Source organism: Anastrepha ludens, chromosome X, assembly GCF_028408465.1.
Source record: "Anastrepha ludens isolate Willacy chromosome X, idAnaLude1.1, whole genome shotgun sequence".
In the NCBI taxonomy this organism is placed as follows: Eukaryota; Metazoa; Arthropoda; class Insecta; order Diptera; family Tephritidae; genus Anastrepha; species Anastrepha ludens.
Genome location: NC_071503.1, coordinates 10,168,381 through 10,180,833, shown reverse-complemented (window position 1 = coordinate 10,180,833; position 12,453 = coordinate 10,168,381). Strand labels below are relative to the sequence as shown.

At 35.2% G+C, this 12,453-nt stretch overlaps 1 pseudogene; it reads left to right on the top strand.

The window, feature by feature from the left end:
- Positions 1 to 1,958: 1,958 nt before the first annotated feature.
- Positions 1,959 to 11,834, top strand: LOC128869735 (cytochrome b-like; annotated as a pseudogene).
- The last annotated feature ends 619 nt before the right edge of the window (positions 11,835 to 12,453 follow it).

Sequence of the window (12,453 nt, the reverse complement as noted above, 5' to 3'; positions counted from 1 at the left end):
ATGTTCACTTACGAGAAGCAACGCCGAAGATATTGGAAAAATAGTAATTTTACCTTCATCATTTACAGACAGTCCTAGGCATATGCAAGAATATACGCAGGATGCTATGACGTATGTTAAAGAAAAAATTCATTCTGACAATATAGACAAAATTATCTCAGCTGAAATACCAAACGAGGAAACAGATCCTCTTTTATTCCAAATTGTTAGCAAAAAGATTTCCGCGTGCATTTTTACTCGAGACTCAAACTGGACAAGATAGCTACCAAACATACAGAAAAAGAAGACCAGAAGTCGGAGGGCATGAAGCAATTGTTAAAAAAACAAAGAGAAGTGCAAGTTGACAACAAATTGGTCGTTCCATACACTCCTTTGCTTTCAAAAACGTTTCAGGCTCACATTAACGTAGAGTTTTGCAATTCTGTAAAATCTATAAAATATATATGCAAGTACATTAACAAAGGAAGCGACATAGCAATGTTTGTAGTCACGAACGAAAATGATGAAATAACTCTGTTTCAAATGGGGCGGTACATTTCGAGTAACGAAACAGTTTGGAGGATTTTAAACTTTCCAATACATGACTGTCACCCGACTGCTGTTCATCTTGCTGTACACTTGGAAAACGGCCAAAGAATCACATTCACAGCTCAAAACGCTGCGCAACTAGCAGCTGATCCACCAAACACCACACTTACAGTTTTTTTCAAATTATGCAATGAGGACCGCTTTGCCAAGACACTACTTTATTTAGAAGTTCCTCAGTATTACACGTGGAATGCATCACGAAAACAATTTTATCATAGGAAACAAGGCGCTATAGTACCTGGAACAAACAGCAAACAGGGAAGAGCGACGCTCTAGGCAGAGTATACACGGTCCATCCTAACAATGCCGAGTGCTTTTACTTGCGGATGCTACTGCTACATCGTTTGAACATATACGCGCTGTCGAAGGTGATATTTGCTCCACGTACCGTCAAGCATGCCAGAAACTGGGACTTCTAGAAGATGATCAACATTGGGACACAGCACTGTCAGAAGCATCTGCTATATCGATGCCCAACCAAATGCGCCTTTTATTTGCGATTATTTTAACAACGGCCGCCTTAGCCGAATGGGTTGGTGCGTGAATAAAATTCGGAATTCACAGAGAGAACGTCGGTTCGAATCTCGGTGAAACACCAAAATTAAGAAAAACATTTTTCTAATAGCGGTCGCCCCTCGGCAGGCAATGGCAAACCTCCGAGTGTATTTCTGCCATGAAAAAGCTCCTCATAAAAATATCTGCCGTTCGGAGTCGGCTTGAAACTGTAGGTCCCTCCATTTGTGGAACAACATCAAGACACATACCACAAATAGGAGGAGGAGCTCGGCCAAACACCCAAAGAGGGTGTACGCGCCAATTATATATATATATGTATATTTTTACAACCTGTGCACCATCTGATCCAATGGTATTGTGGAAGAAATATCGTGATTCTTTGAGCGAAGATTATCTGCTGCTTTCACGCAGAGTTGCAAATAATCCCGACTTGCAGATTTCAGACATGCTGTACAATAAAGCCTTAATCGACATTGAAGACACGTGTATGGCAATCCTTAACAAGCCTCTAGAACAGCTGGGCCCCACTTCATGAGATGAATTTCAATCAAGCTGAACTCTCCAGATTTGTGGAAAGAAACAAACCTCTTCTCATTGAAGATCAGAAAGCAGCATTTAATCTCATTGTTAATAGGACCTCCTTGCTGGAGATTTCCGTCAAACTCTACCAGTTATTCAAAGAGGAACTCCAGCAGATGAATTGAATGCTTGTCTCAAGTCTTCATATTTATGGAGACAAGTTAAAAAATTGACTCTTTCAACAAATATGCGTGTTCGTTTGCAAGGCGATGAGGCCTCACGAGAATTTGCAAATGAGCTTCTGCAAATTGGGAAGGAACTTTTATGAATACACCATGTTTTCTAAAGGTTGGGTCTCCGATTATGATGCTAAGAAACTTGAGACCACCGAAATTGTGCAACGGAACTCGATTGACGGTAAAGAATTTGCATCCAAATATAATTGAAGCAACAATTCTGTCTGGCAAATCAGCAGGTGAAGACGTCCTCATACCTAGAATTCTCTCAATTCCATCAGATATGTATGCCTTTTGAATTTAAAAGACTTCAATTTCCTGTTCGTCTTGCTTTTGCAATGACCATTAATAAGGCACAAGGTCAATCGCTCAACGTCGCAGGAATTCTTTTAGAACCATCATGTTTTTCACACGGTCAGTTATACGTTGCCTGCTCAAGGGTCAGCAACCTAAAAAATCTATTCATATATGCTCCAAATAATGCAACGAATAACGTTATTTACCAAAATGCATTAAAATAAAACGTATACTAGTATGTAACCTCCGAAAATCGGGTGGGCTTTTTTCCCACGGAAAGTAAACAGCATATGTGACACTTTTATATATTAAAAGTTATGATGATTAGAAAAGTGTATATTTTTATTCATATGTAATATGTAAGAACTTATGCATATAACATTTTTAAAATTTTTTTCAGTTAAATCAGTAATTTTTTTTTAAATTACTTCATTATAAACTACATTCAACGCCAACTTTTCGTTATTGCCCATTTGAACTCGTATATTTTTCCAGGATCTAACCCGGCTTAACGCAACATAAAGTTGGCCGTGAGCAAAGCAATCCTCCTTTAAATGAAGGCCCACCTTTGATAATGTTTGCCCCTGGGCCTTATTTATTGTTATGGCGAAGGCTATTGTAGTGGGAAATTGGCGGCGCTTCAACCTAAAAGCATAACACGCGTGCAAACCATTCGGATGCATTTGTTTTATGATAAGTCGTGTGCCATTCACCAACACAATTATACAATTTTTTTTTTGCCATTCGTAAAATTTCTTGGATTTGCAAAAGTAAAAATTTTTTTCCACAGATCTTTACGTTTTAAAAAATTTTAAGAAGAATGGTAAAAAAAATTTTCAAAGTTCATATTCATATATGATTTAATAAGGGCTGCATACATAAAAATATGCATGTACACACATAGAATACAATACAAAGAAAAAAAAAAACACTTCAAAATGTATATCTATGTCAAAAAGTTCGTTGATTTGATGGGTAATAGTGTTCTTTTAAATGGCGTTGGGCATTGTCTATTACTATAAAATTTTTCTGAGAATAGCCCAAATACAGTTTACCTTTGAAATAGTATCACATAAATAACTAATTTGTCTCTCCCTCCTCATTTTTTAAAACTATTTAAACTATCTAAATTTTTAAATATATACATACGTTTATATATTGTAGTTCAATTGTACCATATATGAACGAAAACAAAAGTGGATGCTTCTACCAATCATATCCAATACGTGACGTTTTAAACATTTATCACTTACTTACCTGCTCTATTCCTCCACTTAAAGTAGGAACTCTTCTTGGTCGTCCTCTAGGCATATTTTAAAATTAAATATGTATGTACTTTTTTCTTAAAATAAATTCTATTTTGCGTCTGTCCAAAACTCTTTCTAATTTGCACTGTTACCGTTGTTTTAAGTGAATTGACAAATTTCAAGTCAATTGTCAATTCATACCAATTATTGCCATCACAACAAAATTTTGAAAAAAAATTCGCAGCACCCGTTGGGACTATGTTCATGAATACATATGTATTTATTAGTAAGGATAACAAAACAAAACAATTATTGAGAATCCAAATGTATACAATGCTGTGTTCATTAGAAAGGGAGTTAAACAAAGCAAACGTACTCATATACATGCGTATATTTGTGTGTCATCCCGCTTTACATAGACATCGCTGTTATCAATATGAAAATTTTGATAACCGTACACGCAAATATTTCATGAACAAATTAACCAATTTTAATTTTTATAATTTTCCGGAAATATACTCATCAAAACCTTTCTTTTGATATATATTTCATATCTGTACATATTGTAGTTTAGTCAGAATAAGCGCCATGTTTTAAAATAATACTATAGAAGATTATGTTATACGGCTGCCGATTTAATTACTAGAGTAAAAGATAATATATGTCAAGAAATGCTAGAAAGTATTACAGCAATGCTGTGTTATGTCTTATATGTATATAGTTTGAAAAATCCTTTATTAACATAGAAGTGGAGATAATGTATTATTTATTGTAATATTATGGTTTTTAATAAAAAATTATTTTCTATGAAATTATTGTTTGTAATTCTTTTATATACATATCCTAAATCCCTCAAAACTACTCCTACGCGAGCGGGGCCGCGGGGTAAAGCTAGTATGTTATATTTAACAAAAAAATAGCGCCGCAGTCCAAAGTTTGGAATAAAAAATCGCGCACTTTGTATATATTATTAATATTGGATATACTTGTGGTATATGTATATTAGGCCGGGTCGATTTGTGAGGAGGCAAAAAAATCGCCCATTGCTCTGTGAAAATCATATTCTAGGGATCAAAATAAGAAACTTTGCCGAAGGAACCATACCTCTAAAACGAATTCTGATGTCCCCCAATTTTAGTCGAACTTTTTAGTTTCTTTTCTATAACTCACTTAAATTAATTTTTTCATTTACATATGTTCTGACTAAATAAATTTCTTAAGAAAAAAATAGATATTATTATAAATAAATAATAAATATTATTATAAATAAATAATAAATATTATTATAAATAAATAATAAATATTATTATAAATAAATAAAAATAAAGAAAAAACATAGCCATTTAGCTGATTTTTTCATGTAAAGGCCAAAAATGGTGATATTTTTAAATTGGGGGACATCAGAATTCGTTTTAGAGGTATGGTTCCTTCGGCAAAGTTTCTTATTTTGATCCCTACGATTTTCACAGAGCAATTAGCGATTTTTAAATGGACCCGCCCTAGTGTTTATATATTTGATATGTATGTATGCATATCTTCTTCTTAATTGGCGCCGAAAACCACTTACGCGATTTTGGCCGAGTTCAACAAAGCGCGCCAGTCGTTTCTTTCTCATGCTAATCGGCGCCCATTGGACACACCAAGTTAAGCCAAGTCCTTCTCCACCTGATCTTTCCAACGCAGAGGAGGTCTTCCTCTTCCGCTACTACCACCAGCAGGTACCGCATCGAATACTTTCAGAGCCGGAGCGTTTGTATCCATTCGGACGACATGACTCAGCCAACGTAGCCGCTGGATCTTTATTCGCTGCGCTATGTCTATGTCGTCGTAAAGCTCATACAGCTCATCGTTCCATCGCCTACGATATTCGCCCTTTGCCAACGTGCAAAGGTCCAAAAATCTTCTGCAGCATCTTTCTCTCAAACACTCCAAGCGTCGCTTCATCGGATCTTGTAATCGTCCAAGCTTCTGCGCCATACGTTAGAACGGGCGTGATGAGAGCCTTGTAGAGTGTTAGTTTTGTTCGTCAAGAGAGGGCTTTACTGCTCAGTTGCCTACTAAGTCCAAAGTAGCACCTGTTGGCAAGAGAGATTCTACGTTGGAAAAGATAGTGTGTGTCGATTCTCCTTTCATGGGTCTTTTCCAAGATTTGGCGTATTGTGAATATTTGGTCGATGGTAGACTTTCCAGGTCTGAAGCCACACTGATAAGGTCCAATCAGTTGGTTGACGGTAGGCTTCAGCCTTTCACACAATACGATCGCTAGAACCTTATAGGCGATATTTAGAAGACTAATCCCGCGGTAATTGGCACAAATTGCAGGATCCCCCTTCTTACGGATTGGGCAGAGCACACTTAAATTCCAATCGGCAGGCATGCTTACATCCGACCATATTTTGCATAGAAGCTAATGCATGCACCTTACCAGCTCCTCGCCGCCATGTTTGAATAGCTCAGCCGGCAGTCCGTCGCCCGCGGCTTTGTTGTTAGACGCATTATCGCTATTCTCACCTCGTCATGGTCGGGTAACGGAACGACAATTCCGTCGTCAACGATTGGGGTATCGAGATCTTCACGTTCTCTGTGACATGCGCAGCTGTCACTATTTAATAGGTTCGAGAAGTGTTCAGTCCATAATTTAAGAATGCTCTGGATGTCAATCACCAGATCGCCGTCTTTGTTTATACAGGAAAACGCCCCGGTTTTAAAATCTTCTATAAGCCGCCGAACTTTCAGGTAGAATTTTCGGGCGTTCCGATTGGCCAGCATCCCAAGCTCCTCGCACTCACGCATTTCGGCCTCTCGTTTCTTCTGTCGGAGCCTTTGCACAGCCATGTGGCTCACTTCGAATTTTTTAGCTATTTTTCTTATAGACTCGCCCTTCTTAAGCAAATCAATTATTTGGCGTTGTACTTCCCGATTTAACATTTTGTCTTATTCACGGTCACGTTTATAATAATTAAAAATCCACCAAATATATAATTACGAGAAAAATAACGGAAAATTTGAAAATTAAGAGTGAGTGCAAAACTGTAACATTTGTCTTTATTTGCATTATTGCTTGCTACTAGTGTTGTTGTTGTTGCACTGACACCAAACCGGTTTGAGAGAGAGAGTACATACATGCCAATAAAGTTATGCAAAAAAAATATTTGATTTGTTAAAACATGTCTAAAAAAAAATGTGTTGAAATAGAAAGTATTACATTTTGTTACAGTTCTGCTCTTCAGTGTAGGTTTTCAAAAGAAAATGTTAGATCAACACTAAAAACGGCAACATGTAGTAAAATAACTATATCAGCCATACCTACGGCGCCTTCTGGCTGCCCATCATCGCATACGAAATTCCAGTGTTGGTACCACGTCATTGTTGACACTCATTTGCTTATAAACGGTACTGCTTTCTACTATTGTGAAAAAACATTCTACACGCATTGGAGTACCTCTAACAGTAAGTATTATACACATATATTCTATATGCTAGTATATATTTGTATGTTAATTTTCTAAAATCTTCCAATGAACTATAAAAATAGTTTAGGTTTTGATGTTATCAACTGAAAACGATTTTGTTAATATTTTAAATTTTTTTATAACGCGTTGAAAATGAAAGGAATTTATAAGCAATCGTTTATTTTTGTGAATAAAACGCAGAATGAAACCTTGTGAGCTTCTTGTACGATAATTATAATAGGTTTTCAAAAACAACCTACCTGTATTTGCCAACTTCAAGTGGTGTATGAAAAGTATGACTCAAGTAATAACCATTCAATTGACCCTTTAGACATATTATAGTTTTACCATGACGCCAGATTATGTCGAACATGCAATCGCTAATCTGAAAAATAGTAATATTATAGTTTGAATCATGAAGGTCTTGCTCCCTTTTAGTAAATGTATAGATAACGCAGTTGTTTTAGCTCCTTGGAAATTATGTTCAATTGTTCCTATTCATAAATCAGGCGATCGTAATAATGTGTTATATGCAATTACAGACCCATCGTGAAACAAAGTATTTTTTCGAAGCTGTTTGACTTCATGCTTAAAACAAAACTTCTGAATCAGACATATTCCTCAAAATCGAAATGACTGCATGGTTTTATGTCACTGAAATCTACCTACTATGTTGGTGTACGTTAAATTCCAATAAAATTGTCAACACATTTGAACATCAAGCCCAACTTGATGGTTATTCATATAGATTTGTCAAAAACCTTCGACAAGGTTGATCAAATATTATTATGAGTAAACTCTGTGCCTTCTAGATTAAAGGAATGCTTTCAAAAATTTTCAGTAGTTTTTTTATCTGGTACGAAGCTTTTTATAAAAAAAGGTACCGCGATTTAGGGGGGGTTTCAACTTTTGTTGCAGTCTGATATAACTTTGCTTGTGTTTATAAATTTATGACACAGTACACGCTTAAGTCACAGTTTTGGATATGATGAATCATTGATTGGTGATAAGGATAAATAGTAATCAAAAAAAGGTTGAAATTAATTTATTATAATATGCTTTATAATAACTCATCAATGTTCCCATGCTTTATTCGTATATAATTTGTTTTCTCTGTACATCTAATCGATCTATGTCATTAGCTATTATCAGATTTTATAGAAGTAATTGAACATATACTATTTGAGTAAAAACAAACAAAACAACATTTTTTTAAACTTCGTCTGGGTGGGGTTTCAACCCTGCAAATATCACTCTTCAAAATTAATAAATTTGAAGGAAATCAATGTAGAAATAATATTCTCGAATTTTACCTCCTCTAAATGAATAAGCCCCAGAAAATAATTTACCATGCCGACTATAAGCATATAAAATAACAAATAACAAATTTCACCCAATAAATTTAACGAAGGAGTATTATATTAGGAAATATTAATAAAAAAGTAGTATAGGGTGGGCCATGTAAAATTTGCTTTTTGAATCGGCTTTAAAAAAAAAACTAATCAATATTTTTTCAAACTTTTTTTTTTTATTTTGAAGATTGAACATTGTCATTTATGAATAAAAAATAATATCGTTCAAATGACTGCCACGACTGGCTTTGCAGTAGACCATTCGATCAACCTAATTTTTAAGCACATTTTCGATTGTTTGGGCTCCAATTTCATGAATGGCAACTTCGATTTCGTGTTTTAAAGCATCAATCGCCTCTGGATAGTTCGCATAGCATTTGTCCTTAACGGCTTCCCACAAAAAATAGTCCAACGGGCTTAAATCACAGCTCCGAGGCGGCCAATTGATATCGGAATTTCGGCTGATTATTCGGTTTTCAAAAACGGTAGCCAAAAGTTCGAGTGTAACTTTGGCAGTGTGACAAGTTGCACCGTCCTGTTGAAACCAAATGTCGTCCATGTCATCCTCTTCAATTTTTGGAAACAACTCGTTGAGCATGTCACGGTAATGCTGGCCATTTACTGTAACCGCGGCTCCTCGCTCATTTTCGAAACAAAATGGCCCGATGATGCCGCCAGACCAAAAACCGCACCAAACAGTGACTCGTTGTGGATGCCTTTGCTTCTTTACAGTAACGTGTGGATTTTCTGAGCCCCAAATCCGACAATTTTGCTTATTGACGTAGCTTATTGAAAATCAGAAAAGAAGAAGAAGACTCACCACTTTGGAAATAGGTTTTCAATATTTCCCAATTTTGTTCAAGCGTATAGCGTCCCATTTCGTAAATGTCAAACCTTTAAGTAATTTATGAAAACATTTGACATGTCATTTGTGTTACCATTCTCAAAAAAATAGGTGGTTCAAAAAGCAAACGCTATATGGCCCACCCTGTATTATATTAATAAAAAATTCCTACTAATATAGGTAAAAAGACTAATAAATTATAAAATAAAAGATAAATTCAAGCTTGTAAACGTTCAGGTTGATACCCCTATCCCAAAATCAAAAAAAAAGTAGGAATTAGTCTTCTTCCAAAAAATAAATAAAATATAAATAAATTCATATTAAGCCTAAAGCTAAACATAGTAATAAAACTATTACATTAATTATTATTAATAGATTCACTAGAAGTAATTATAAGAGTACAAATTCAAAATCTCAATAAAATTAATCCATAAGAAATAACATCAAACCCCAAAAAATAAGAAATATTTACAAAATAATTTGTACAATAATTAATTAAAATAAAAATAAAGCTTACGAAAAATAGGTAACTTTGAACCGTTCAAGATGAATTTATAATAAAAGAAAAAGGTATAATAAAAATTATTATAAAAATTAACTTTAACATTGCAATAATTAAATGATCGAAAATAATCATTTCCATGAGTTCGAATTATAGATACCAAAATTCAAAGTCCTAAAACCCCTTCACAAGCATTAAAAGTTAAAAATATTATACTAAAAAATCTTCTAATCTCAAGAGCATAGACAATAAATGTTTACGATTCAAAACAAAAATCAAATACTCCTATTAAAATTAAAAAACAAGGTAATCCCCAATATAATAATAGGTATTAACATTAGTTTTAATAGTTTAACAAAAACATTGGTCTTGTAAGTCAAAAATAAGAATTAAGCTTTTAAAACGAAGAGAAAAGTAATAACTTTATCATTAATCCCCAAAATTAATATTTTAAATAAACTACCTCCTGATATTATAAGGGGAGGTTAAGTTTCAAGGGCCCGTGTTGATTTTGAATAAAATAAATAGGAAAATATTGTCATTTCTTTTGATTATGATAATATTGGTATGGTTCAATTATGTATGGAAGAAAATATCGGCCAAATGGCGGCCGCGGCCTCGGCGGCACACCTCCATCCGATGGTCCAAATTTTCGATGACGCTGAGGCATAATTGAGGTTCTATGCCGTTAATGTGCCGAATTATCTCATCCCTTAGCTCTTGAATTGTTGCTGGCCTATCGACCTTTTCTTTCAAATAACCCCAAAAAAAGAAGTCCAACGGTGTCAAATCACATGATCTTGGCGGCCAATTGACATCGCCGCGACGTGAGAATATTCGGCCATCAAATTTTTCGCGCAAAAGAGCCATTGCTTCGTTAGCTGTGTGACAAATGGCACCGTCCTGTTGAAACCACATATCGTCCACATCCATATCTTCCAATTCGGGCCATAAAAAGTTAGTTATTATCTCACGATAGTGAACACTATTCACAGTAACTGCCTGACCGACCTTATTTTGGAAAAAATACGGCCCAATGATGCCGTCGGCCCATACACCGCACCAAACAGTCACTCTTTGTGGGTACATTGGTTTTTCGGAAATCACTCTTAGATTATCATTCGCCCAAATGCGTCAATTCTGCTTATTGACGAATCCACTGAGGTGAAAATGTGCCTCATCACTGAAGACGATTTTCTTCGAAAATTGGTCATTCACTGTTGCCATTTCCTGCCACCATTCTGACCATTGACGACGCTTGGAATGGTCAAGAGGCTTTAGTTCTTGAGTCAATTGCACCTTGTAAGCGTGTAAATGCAAGTCCTTATGCATAATGTTCATCAACGACGAGCATGAGAGGCACAATTGTTGGGCACGACGACGAGTTGAGGTGGACGGCTCTTCAACCTCTCTATCGCGAACAGCAGCAATATTTTCTGCAGTACGAGCTGTACGAGCATGCACTGGTGTTTTCACATCTTCTACAGACCCGGTTTGCTCAAACTTTTGCACAATTTTGCCGATTGTACGCACATTTGGACGATTAAATTGACCGAAAAAATCACGAAGTTCGCGATATCCATTTTGATTTGAACTCCCGTTTTCATAATAAGCCTGAATAACTTTAGCGCGTTGCCCGATTGTATATCTTTCCATAGTTCAAATTGAGTTAGTCTGAAATTGAAAAATGTCAAACGAAATGCAGAAAAAACCTTGACGTTTAGGTGTGGTTCACATTCGACATCGGCCCTTGAAGTTTTACATCCTAATGGTGCATCATTTTTCTTCATTTGTATTTATCTACATATTGGTCGAGGGACTTATTACGGCTCATACTTATTTACACCCACATGATTAGTAGGAGTACTAATTCTATTTTTAGTTATAGCAACAGCATTCATTGGTTACGTTTTACCACGAGGACAAATATCATTCTGAGGAGCTACAGTTATTACTTATCTGCAATTCCTTATCTAGGAATTGATTTAGTATGATACAATGAGTTTGAGGAAGATTCGCAGTAGATAATGCTACCCCTACACGATTTTTTACATTTCATTTTATTTTACCATTTATTGTATTAGCAATAACACTAATTCACCTATTATCTCTGCATCAAACAGGATCAAATAATCCAATGGGATTAAATTCCATTCTATTTCATCCATATTTTTCATATAAGGACATTATAGGATTTATTATTATAATTATAACTGTAATAAGTTATGCTATTTGCCTACGTTCAATGTATATTAACTTAAGGACGTGTTCACACGTCTAATGTCAACATCTAAAATGTACGCATTATGTATTGGACAGTGTTAGTTAAGCTTAACCATGCGACGGTATACAACGTTTAAGAGCGAAAAATAAAAGATTTGGTGAATCATCAAACATTAAAACTATTTGTTTTATTGACTTTTAACATCGTGTTACATGGTGTCAGAAGCGGGCTAACGCTTCGCAAAAGAATAAATTAATTAAATTTTTGTGAGTTTCATTAAAAGACGAATTTCATCATTGGAGCATTGGATTGCATCGCAGACAGCACGAATCACATTTTTGTGTAATTCGTTTTCATCGTTAAAATTCACAAGAAACTTAAATCATCGGACAAAAAACGATATTCATCGGGATAAAGGATTCATCCGAGATCATAATTATTGGTATAATTCTTGGATATTTTTTGATTTTCACGGATATTTTTACAAAATGGCAGAGGCACAAAAAGAATTGAGAGAGCTCGATTGTACAAACATATTATCGAAATGGAAAAATTGGAAACGTGATTTTTTGGTCTATATGATTGCCAACAACAAAAAATGGTCAACCAGAATCGACAAAAATAGCAACTTTTCTGTGGTTAGTTGGTACAAAAGGTACCAATGTTTATAATACAT